The 11790-nt window shown below is 32.0% G+C and overlaps 1 non-coding gene across 1 annotated transcript; it reads right to left on the bottom strand.

Annotated features, from left to right (window-relative positions):
* Window positions 1-9283: 9283 nt before the first annotated feature.
* On the bottom strand, window positions 9284-9368 carry TRNAM-CAU. The gene is given in 2 exon segments: window positions 9284-9319; window positions 9331-9368. It is a non-coding gene; the product is annotated as a tRNA-Met (tRNA).
* Between the last annotated feature and the right edge of the window lie 2422 nt (window positions 9369-11790).

Raw genomic sequence — 11790 nt, 5'->3', positions numbered from 1 at the left:
GGATGTGTGTGAGCCATTTTCTTTAATCAATTTCACATTGTGCACCAACTTGCGCCTGAATTGTCGCTTGCCGAGTATGACTTGTTCACGTATATTTTTGTCCTTTACGTATTTTTCTATTATTTTTGGTGAAAGAGTACGAGAAATTAAAATAAGCTAATTTTGTCTAATATTCTACATTAAATCAGTCGATCAATGCAAATAGTCGTAGCAAATTTTTTTCTTTTTTATTAAAGTTATAAACAAAATAAAGTAAAAACTGCCAAAAATTTTATCCTGTCTGATTCTACTGTCTAAGCACACCTTAGTTCATTGCAAAATTGGTGGCTTTAGTGTTTGGCAATCGACAACTAGAATCCAAGACAGATTTTCTACCATAATCACTTGGTTAATCATTTCAAGATCCTTTTGATTTTTACCTTTCAAAAATTTAAAATTCTCTATTTTCTTTTTTGACAGGATCATTTTAATAATTTACATTTCACTATTACAATTAATAAGGCAAGGAAATATTAACGTACAACATGAAGTATAGGTTTGATTGATGATTGAGTTAATTGTTCAACCGGTCACTGAACATAGTTCCATATCTTTGATTGATCATTGAACTTTAAAATGTCGAGTTTTGACCACTAAACTTAGGTCAATGTTTTCTACTGCTCACTAAAGTTTAAAATGTCGAGTTTTGACCACTGAATTTTGAAAAATACCGTACGTTACTCACTATCGAGTTTTGGATACTGAACTTTGAAAAATGTTATACAGCACTCACTGTAAATTTGATATTTTTTCAAAATTCAACATTTATGATAGTGAGTAATGTAAGGTATTTTTTAAAGTTCATTGTCCAAAATTTGACATTTTAAACTTTGATGGGTAATCGAAGATATGGATTTAAGTTCAGTGATCAAAAGTCGATATTTTAAACTTCGGGGACGAATCAAAGACACAAGTCTAAGTTCAGTGACCATTGAAACAATTAATTCCTCGAGATTCTAGAATTGAAAGTTTATAAATTATTTTAATTTATTAATTACATCACGTCTTAATTAGGTTAAGTACTACTACTACTACTCATTAATTATCCGTATAATAAAAGGCAATTCAATTGACAGGATACTGATGGTGAAGAGGAGAGAGAAGTCACATGCAAATATAAGTCAATTTCGACTAATTAATGATGCTTTTTTTTTAATCCTCTTAAAAAAGTAGGGCCCCACATTGTAGCCCCGTTACTGTGTCGGCGAGGGCACGTGTCGGTTATTCGTGTGAAACTTCAAACTGGTGTACACTGTAATTCTACTTTTGTTTCTGTAGTTTGTCTCTATGTGAAATTCGAGATTTCACGGGTCTGAATAATGATATTTCATTTTTTATTTGAAAAATAATTTTATAAAAATAACTTTTAGATTAGTTAAAAGAAATCTTCTACTATCATATATATTTTTTTATATTAGACATTATTTATTAGACGCACTATTTTGGATTTTAAATGTAGTGAAAAATAAGCAAAAGTTGACTTGAAAGTAAATAAAAATCGGGTACCATTAGATCAAACGTATTATCTAATTAAATTCTAGTAGTTTCACGTCAACCCACAAGTCAATGCTTACAATCTCAATGTGTATGTATAATAGTAACAATCTCATAGTGCATCTTGGCCATTCTCCGTTTGGCCCCTATTATTTCGAATTATAATCGGTAAGATAGTATTTTTATTTTTATTTTTAAAAAAATGAGTGATTGAGAAAGAGGAAAAAGTTTTCGATTTACATATAATATTATTTTATGGAAGATTGTATCTTTAAAAATAAGAAAGAGAAAAATAAAATTTAATTTAATGGGGCCCAAACGGAGGCTAAAAGTGTATTCTTATTGACATCGTAATCTTTGTAATTAATCGAGATGGGCCTAAGGATGGGCTTTTTCTTGGGTAAGTGAAAATTCATATCAAGTCAATTGACATTCTAATCTGCTGCATGTTCCTTGTGCACCAACCCCTTTGACCTTAAATTTTTTTTAACCCATTATGCTACTTTTAATTAATTTATTCATAACTTCTTAAAAAGGAGAAAAGTTTGGTAAACTTCTTGACTTAATTGCCAAGGCAAGATGGATGAGGCCGTGTGAGAATATTAAAAAGAACTTTACACTGCACGATTAAAGATTATTGCCATCGTTTGCCTTTGACAGATGTTTAAGCATATATCATTAGTTGTTCGGAAGCAACCCCTTTAGAAAACAAGAAACTTCATCAATATTATTGTTGTTTGATCTGAAAATTCTTGTCAAATCACTTAGAGTTAGAGGTCTATCTTATCAAACAGGACAACAAGAAAAATCTGCCTAAGGTCTCACCCAAACAGGCTGAACCTTGGGAGGCATCATCTAGAACATTACCATCGCGTGGCTTAAAAAGGTGTCTATGGCACCGTCCACATTAACCAATCAAAAGAAAATCACGATATTCTAAGGTATAGGGGCATAGCCTAGGTGTTATTATGACCCTGTTATAACGAACTCTAGAGCCAATCAAATTTCTCCAAAAGGACGATAACAAACATGTTTAGGATGGACACTATAGTTTGACATGAATAGAACGACGGCTCCAATTTAATGACCTATATGAGAGGGTAAAAGCCCAACAAAATGGGCTGAATTTTCAAAATCTCTCAACACTATTGCTACTAAAAAGTTACAATATATGACAATCGAGAAAGTTCGATATCGATACGTTGAATAGTTTTTTTTTTTTAGTTAGAAACAAAGAAAAGTTATCTGAGACACGCTATCGATATTCTAAGGTATAGGGGCATAGCCTAGGTGTTATTATGACCCTGTTATAACGAACTCTAGAGCCAATCAAATTTCTCCAAAAGGACGATAATAAACATGTTTAGGATGGACACTATAGTTTGACATGAATAGAACGACGGCTCCAATTTAATGACCTATATGAGAGGGTAAAAGCCCAACAAAATGGGCTGAATTTTCAAAATCTCTCAACACTATTGCTACTAAAAAGTTACAATATATGACAATCGAGAAAGTTCGATATCGATACGTTGAATAGTTTTTTTTTTTTAGTTAGAAACAAAGAAAAGTTATCTGAGACACGCTACCAGTCACACTTTGTGCTTCTAATATTTGCTAAACTCTCCTGTACCACTTCATATTTACAACGCAAAATGTATAAAATTGCACATATTATAAATGAAAAAACAAATTGAAAAATCGTACTATCTACTTTTTATTATACTGCATTTCAAATATATTCTCGAATTATTAACACTTCGCATGGTTACGTAGGTGTGAAAGAAGGATAGAATCATCAAAGTTGCTTTCGACGCGTTTTCACAGGCGTAGTTGACTTGTATATATAATATTGCATGCCAGTTAGGAATTTGGATGATATTCACCTGTCTATCTGTACTCCACTAGCTATAAGCCTTTCACAAACAGAGTTGTACTCAACAACAAAAATGAAGTCTTTAATTTCAACTATACATAATATAAGAAAAAAATTGTTAATTGCACCTTTTTTATGCCGCCCGAGCTTGGCCTTGGGGAAATTGAATTCTTCCGGCTTTGTTAGGGAGTCATTGTTACATTCTTTTTTCCTATAGATCAGTCTCACTCTCTCTTGTCAATAGTTCTTTTGAAATCGACTTTAGATTGAATCTTCTTTTATAAAATCACTCGGAAGATTTAATATGCTTGTACAAAAAAATACCTAATGGAATGTATTATTCTGCTCAAACAGGGGCCATTGACAGGCCCTTGTGACAGGGGCTGAGGTGTCAGATATGAAAATTAGATTAGAGCTGATGTGCTGACACCTCAATCCCTGTCACATGGGCTTGTCAATGGCACCTGTTAGTGTAGAAGGCTCTAATGGAATTGCATCAGATACAAGTGTGGCAGCATCTAGTTTGATCTGCTTTCTTTCTTTTTGCCATTATTCTACAAATTGCTGCCAAATATCTTCTGTATACACTAAATTTTGGAAGTCAAATTTTGTACATGTAGACCCACTGCTCTCGGAAAGCGCGGCCCTTGACTTGGGCTTTTTTGACTTCTATTACACTCTTCCAATCTAATTTCTAGTACCACTCGTTTCACTCTCGGGTTTGTGGCTCGTTCCTTAATGACATGGCATTTAAGAATTTATTATTAAAATTTTACTTGACTGTTAAAACTTTTTGTCTATAAGTGTTATAAAGTGTTTGTCTTTATGAATTGTAATTGCATAATATTATTCAATTTTTTTATGAGTACAACAACTGCCTTACATAAAATTGAAAAATTGATGAATCGACTCAATGGAGGAGAAGAAACTTGTGATGTAATATAATGACACAAAAGACTATTGCTTTACACATATTGTGGGCTACCCTGATTTTGATCAAAACTAGACATGATAAGGAAGTCCACTCACTGATTATTAATAGAACAACATATTTATATAAATTATAATTATATTTATTGAGTAACCAATTGTTGTTGGCTATTCAAATGACGATGAATACGATGTGTTTTTGTCCAAAGTGTATTTTGGAAATGAGTTCTTAAAACCCCACAACACTAACCCGTTTCAACGCTATGCAAACTATCAAAGAAGAAAAAACATTAGTACACTCTTTATTCTTTATTTTGGCCTCTATAAAAGGATTTTGTAATACTTCGAAAAAATATTTGTTTTCTACTGTTACATTTATTTTATTCTTTTTGCCATTTGCTAAGTAACAAAATAAAATTCTATTTTTCCACATCTCCATTCTTTTAATAAATGCATAAGTGTCGATGAAAGTTGACAATTTAAATAGCACGAAAATTGATCAAGAACCTAAATGTTCAGTTAAGTACATGAAGTCTATGTTTTGTCCCATTATCTAAAATTCAAATTTTTTTCTCAAACTTATTTTCAATCACATATTTCATAAATTTCATCAATTTTTTTTTTATTTAGATTTACTAAAAATCTGATTTTTAACTAAATTAAATACGGCTGAAGTTTGTATCCGTAATTTTGAAAGCTAATAGATTACACTATAAAGATAAGAATAAAAGGAAACAAGATGGCTACACAAGGCCCACCCGTGTTATTAGAGCCCAAAAATGCATGTGGAATGTTTAAATGAGGTCATTTGTTGAGGGACTAAACACACTATCTTTCATAAAAATAATTAACAATAATTCATATAGCATGTGCTCTCTTTCCAACACGTGATGATATGGTGTGAGACAAAGTGTTTTTAATGAAAAAAAAAAAAAGATTTCAATCTAATATACATCAGTGCATTTGAGAATTAAAAATAAAGACACAGAAGAATACCAAGATTTATAAAGATTCGTTTTAATGTGAGACTACGTTATTGTTTTTCATTACAATAATTCTCTATAACGAAAAGAAGTTTACTATAAAAAAGTCACTCATCTTATTTTTTTAACCCCTCTATCTCTTTTTGAAGGTTATACAAAATTAGGAGAAAATCGATTTTACAAGTTTGAAGTCCCTAAAATATCTTTAATGAAATCTTGGTTAAGGTTTAAATTAAAACATATGATCATTTTCTAAAAATTTGAACCGAACGAGATGATTAACACCATCAAATATTACAAAATAATAATAATAACAACAGTAAACATAGTTATCTTGAAAGTATACCGACAAGTTAACGACGATTTTGAAGTTAATAATAAGTAATCCATTTCCATTTAGGATGAAATAATTTAGAGAAAAGGAAAGTCGCATGCAAAAGAGTCCAAACTTATGACACAATTTTAACATCACTTTCGATTCACAGTTTATAAAACTCATAAGTTATAATCATAAAATTTTTAATTTCGTTAGTTTTTTTAACTTTTTCCCATTTTTGGGAGTCACTTTCATGGAATTATGGGAAAAACTTATTCCGGACAACAGCATCGGTGGTTCCCATTGAATCTAACCCTTTAGCCAATGTGAAGGCACCTTTGGAGAAAATCAAGAATCAGAATAGCCTTGCTCTGTTTTATCAAGTTTCAGAATCATAAAAAGTAAGCCAAAAAAAAGTTGTTTATAATTAAACCCAAAAGTCAGTTTGGCAACTCCAGGAATAGGTTTTGGGTCATGTATAAACTCAAAAATTTCATATGAATTATCTTATGATATAAATTAAAATGTATTTACTGGAACAAAAAAGTGAACTTTGGCTCGAGTTTCTCTTGAATCAATATTTTATTAATTAATTCACGTCATACTTTGGTAAGCCTCTCTACCAATCCTTTTTGTTTTTCACAAGAAGTTACATGAAGAATCATAGAACGAAATGCTCGAATATCTTCCGTGCAAAAAAATAGGGAATTGAGTTGTTATACCGCTGCATAGATTGACATCGGTAAATAATATTTTGATAGTTTAGATCGTGCATTTATATATTTCTTTGTATGACCAGCAACCATGATATAATGAACAAATTTAGCTCAAATTTTATGAGCTCTCTGTTTCTGTTACAGATGACAACCCCATCTTATGTGCGAGGTTGAGCTCAAAGATAAACCTATATCTTAAGGAAGTAGTGAAAGCTTGACTTGTGTAAGACAATGATGCCCTTGATTAGGATTTGAGGACATCATATGCCCAAGTTTCCTGTAAATCAGTGAAATAAAAATAATAATTTTGTTCTTATTTAGCCCCTGTTTGATACCTATTTAAATTTAGATTTTAACCTAAGTTAAATTCAATAATTTATTTTTTAACTATGTGTTTTACAAGTTTTGTAACTTTTCAACTACATTTCATCTTCTATCAAAATTCACTAAAAAACTGATTTTAATCTTTACAAAGCGGGAGCTTAGATTTTCTATGGAAACCTCAAAGCATTTTCCTTTACTAAAAGTTTCTTGGTCCAAAATCATTTATTAGACGTGGAAATTACATCCATCCAAATGTTTTAAGATGCAACTTCAAAAATCAAATCCAAAGTTTGTATATTCAAAAATTAGATTATAATTAAAAATTTTAATATCAATAATAATATTATAAAATTAATTTAATTTACATACCTACCCTACATCCATCCGCCAAACCCTATTTATTTATCTCACTTCTCTCTCTCTACATCTCTCTTCTTTTTCTTTCATTGCAACTAACCACCATCTGCGGCGACATCAGCGTGATCGCAGTATGACACCGTTGACTCGACAAGGTGCGAACAGGATCCAACCCATTTTTTGAACCCTTACCCCATTTGTTGCTGCTTTGAAACATAAACACAAAATGTACAAGTGAGTGGCCGCATCATCCCGTATTTGAGGATCTGAAAACGGCGACATCAACTCCAGCATCATGACACTGCATGCTGTCATGGTTTTCAGCAGCAACGACGTCATCCCCAATCTGATTAGATTTGCTTTGTGGCAATTTTCATGTTGCCTCGTAATGGTGATGAGGTGTGGCGATGGTGGTGAATCTGCTTGGGTATGGTGGTGGTGGTGATGCTGCTGCTTACAATCGCAGTGGTGGTGGTAATTTTGGATATGATTTTTGGTTGTGTTTGGGTGGAGGTGGTCGCAATTTGGCTGCGCTGGTAAGGTTTTGGTGATGTTGGCAGTGCTGGTAAGATGGTGGTTATGTTGGTGGTGGTCGTGTAGTGGTTGTGGATGGGACGGAGTGAGTGAGTGAGTGAGGTGTTTTGTGACCAATTATTTGATAGATTGTGACTAATAATTATTTGGTAGACTGGAGCGATGATGTGGTGGTGTTTTTAAGCGACGTGTTGACTTGTTTGAGGTGTGGTATTCTGACGATGATGGTAGTGTTGCTGAAGGTAGTGGTGAGGTGATAGCTGAAAGTTTTGGTGGCGATCACAAATTATTTGGTTGACTGTGGCCATTAAATTGGTTAATTTGTGACTAATAAAAAAAATTATCACCAAAAAAATAATATGCAATCTAAAGGATTGTTAATTTGTGATCAATAGTTTGATAATCTGTAACTGTATAATAAGTTGTAATTTGTTATCGATAAATAAATTGTGATTTATAACTTTTTGATTTGTGATTGATGAAAAAATTTTGACCTATAAAATTTTTGAATTGTGACCGTAAACTAATTTGCGTCATATAAAAGTTTTTATTTGTAACCAGAAAATATATATATATGACTAACTAAATCATGAATGTGTGACCAAATTATATATATTTGTGACCTTAATATATTTAATAAATAAAATATATAATTAATCAATTAAATTATAAATAAAATTTAATAAATATTTAATTTTTGAAATTTGAAACATTTATTCTTAATTTTGAAATGTGTGATAATACAAACAGCCCAAAGAGTATTAAAATGGCCCAGTTTATGCAAATGGACACAACCATTCAATGGTCCATGAAAATAAATCACTAAATGCCTCCAATTATGACTTTTTAGGAGATTGCATTTTTAGCAACACTTGTTTCACCCCTCACGCTACCAATTTCCAATTGGTATGCGAGTGGATTCTATAATAAAAGGTAGAATATTACTTTTCGAAACAATGTGGTATTTTGACTCGTTGTGTCATGATAATTAAAGTTGAAAATTAAAATTCTCAATTTTTTTTTTATCGATATCAATACATTATTTTCAATGATAATTATTTCGAAATCTTCATCTTGAACTCAATTATTTCAAACAGTGATTATGTATAGTGTTACATTATCATCGGTTCCTTGAATAGAGCGGAAGATTGAGAGAGGGTCCAAATCATATATTACAAAACAACTGAAATATTTGGTGAAATATCATCATTGAACCTTGGATCCATTGTTTATTTAAAGTAGGTAGTTTATTAAATTCAACTTTAGAATGTATTAGTTGAGGAACATAATACAGCTTCTTATTTTATTGCGAGAATTTTATCAAATACTCAAGAAACAATTACGTAAGTAGAGAGGTGATAATGTGACTTAACGTGGACAAGAGCCAACCCGACTCGTGTTGGACACATTAATTGTTAATTAAATTACTTTAGTTGGTTATTTAGTTATACTAAAACGTTTTATAAACATTTTCTTGCGTGTTTAAGTGTTTTCTTTTCCTTTTTTCTTGTAGAATTGGAAAATTAATTTTATCTTAAGAGATTATGACTCAATGGAAAATCGTTACCAAAATCATCACTAATGCTTCGTCATTTATGCATTATCTTTTTCTAACAATTCACAATTAAAACTATAATCTGAACACTGTTTAAAAAAAAATTGTATAAAGTATTAAAATACAAAAGGACATGGGAAAAAAAAATTGAAAATGAATTGGGGTGAGAGAGGCTCGAACTCTCGACCTCAGGATCACTCAGAAGCTATGAGACCTACGCGCTAGCCAACTGCGCCACCACCCCTTTTTGGTCGTTTGATGAACTAAGATTAAAAGTATTTAAAACCATAGACATTTTTCCAATTTTTTTTTTTAAATTTCGAGGTCAAGGTCCCCAACATTTATATAAATTGACACTTTAGTATCTAACTAATATTTTTTTTTTATCTACATCTAGCTGTCGTCTCTAATTTTCATTTTACCTTAGTCCCTCACATGTTCTCAACTCTCTACATTCTACAAACAAAGTTCAAACCAAATATCTCAGATAGAGAACGCGATGAGTACTTGAGGCCTTTCAAGTGTCTTATGTAGTTGGCAAATTAACACACAATTTATTCGAAATCAGAATGTCAGATATTCACTATCTACCTTTTTCAGTATAATCAAGACATAAAAATTCTCCGTGTAAAAAATGCATAAATTTGAGCCATTGATCGAGGGATTTATCTATTTGTACACCCGGTGTACTGACCCCTCACCGGGGGGGGGGGGGGCACAACGAATAAAAAAATGGTGGACGCTCTCTCTTGTGAGGGGGTTTGTGTTGGGAATCTACTTAATGTGCGCAGTGGAAATTAAAACAAATTTCGATTCCTACTATGATTCATCTTTGTGATTAGATAGAAATTGTGATAAAAGCGATATCTTTTCACGATCTGGAAATTCTTTTGTCTTATCTTTGTTCCAACAACTTGGATCTGTCTCTCACAGCTGTTCAATTGTCTAGCCTCCAACGGTGATCCACACAGAGAACAAGATTGTAATATTAGGGTTTTTCTTGTACTAGCAAGAATAATGAAAAATCACTACAATTTTGAAAACCCTAATCATATTTATATAAGTTCGAACGGGTTTAGCCTGACCCGATCCAACATTTAATTAACTCATTTAATTAAATTCGGTCAGTGAATTCATTAATCAATTCAGGTCTATAAATAAGCAACCCAATTAATTAATTTATCCAACACTTGTTAAATTAATTAATTGACAAATCACAATCTTCCAGTTCTCCTTTTGTGTGTGACCCATCAGGTTCTCGATCACGATACCTAACGACGTGAAATATTATTTTTGATCTAATCAAAATCGATAAATTAAAACACTCTTTTAATTTATCACCAATCACACTCGCCGTCTCAGATTGACATCTAGCAATGTGTCAGGGCAATACATGTGATGAGAAATGTCACGTGATATGACAAAACCAAACTCGTTCGTTTATCGAGAAACTATAATCCCTTCATCAATATGATCCGATCAATTACGAGATATGGAAGCGTATCAATCTCGATTATCGATCATATACTTCACTCCACTATTAAGTTAATATAAGTCGAAAATTCCTTTTCAACTTATGAGTACACCTTGACCAAGGATTTCATTATCGACTTAATTGAATGAAATGCAGATCATAATGTCTTACTATCTAAGAATGATGAATCCTCTATTGGTCATTCACAACCTCCATATGATTCTTGACATACCCAAACGATGCCGTATTAGCGGCCCTTAGCAGAGCAAAATCCAACACCGTCAAAACATGACCGTCCTCGTATAAGGTACAATGACAACCTCAAGTCAAAAAAGACCAATCCCACTACCGAACGTTAGAGATTAACCACTGACATTAAGATAGTTATCCATGTGGAATCTTTCGGTGGGTCTCCAATGTTTTGTTCTATAACAATATATCAACGTGTTCATTTAAGTGTCATTACACTTTAGTTTGTGAGATCAGCTACTTACTTCACAAATAAGAAATGCCACACGTGATGGTCTATCCGTAATAACGATATTTGTATCTCGTTATTACTTATGACAAGGGACGATTTAAGATTCAATCATATGTAATTTGTATCTCACAATCACAACTCCTTGTGATTAACAATTTACGAAGATTTGAATCTACGGACTCTATTATTTAATTTAATTTGTCTATTAATTAAATAATAAATTTGTCATTAAATTGCATTAATTATATATTAAACGTAATTATGTCCAAGATTGATTGGATATAGGGCATAACAATTACAAACTCCCACTTGCACTAGATCCAATCATTTATGTATCCAATATCATAAGAGTTTAGATGACGATCATGTTTATGCTACGACAACTCTTGGTTAGTGGATCTGCAATATTGTTAAATATGAGAATTTGTTCTTCTATTTACATCATTTCTATGTATTATCTCTCTGATGAAATTATGCCGCCTTAATACATGTTTAGATCATTGATGAGGCCTTAGTTCCTTTGCTTTCGCGATGGTTGTTATCACAATACAATAGCATGTGATCAACAATATCATGAACTACTTCAAGTTCATTTATGAACATCATGATCCATATTGCAACTCTTTGCTATTTCTGAAATAATCATGTATTAGGTTTCTACTATTGAATCAACGATTGCTTCACGTTTGGAACCTTTTCAACTTCTGCTTA

Source organism: Olea europaea, chromosome 14 (assembly GCF_002742605.1).
Source record: "Olea europaea var. sylvestris chromosome 14, O_europaea_v1, whole genome shotgun sequence".
Classification (NCBI taxonomy): domain Eukaryota; kingdom Viridiplantae; phylum Streptophyta; class Magnoliopsida; order Lamiales; family Oleaceae; genus Olea; species Olea europaea.
This window is presented reverse-complemented; position numbering and strand designations above follow the sequence as displayed.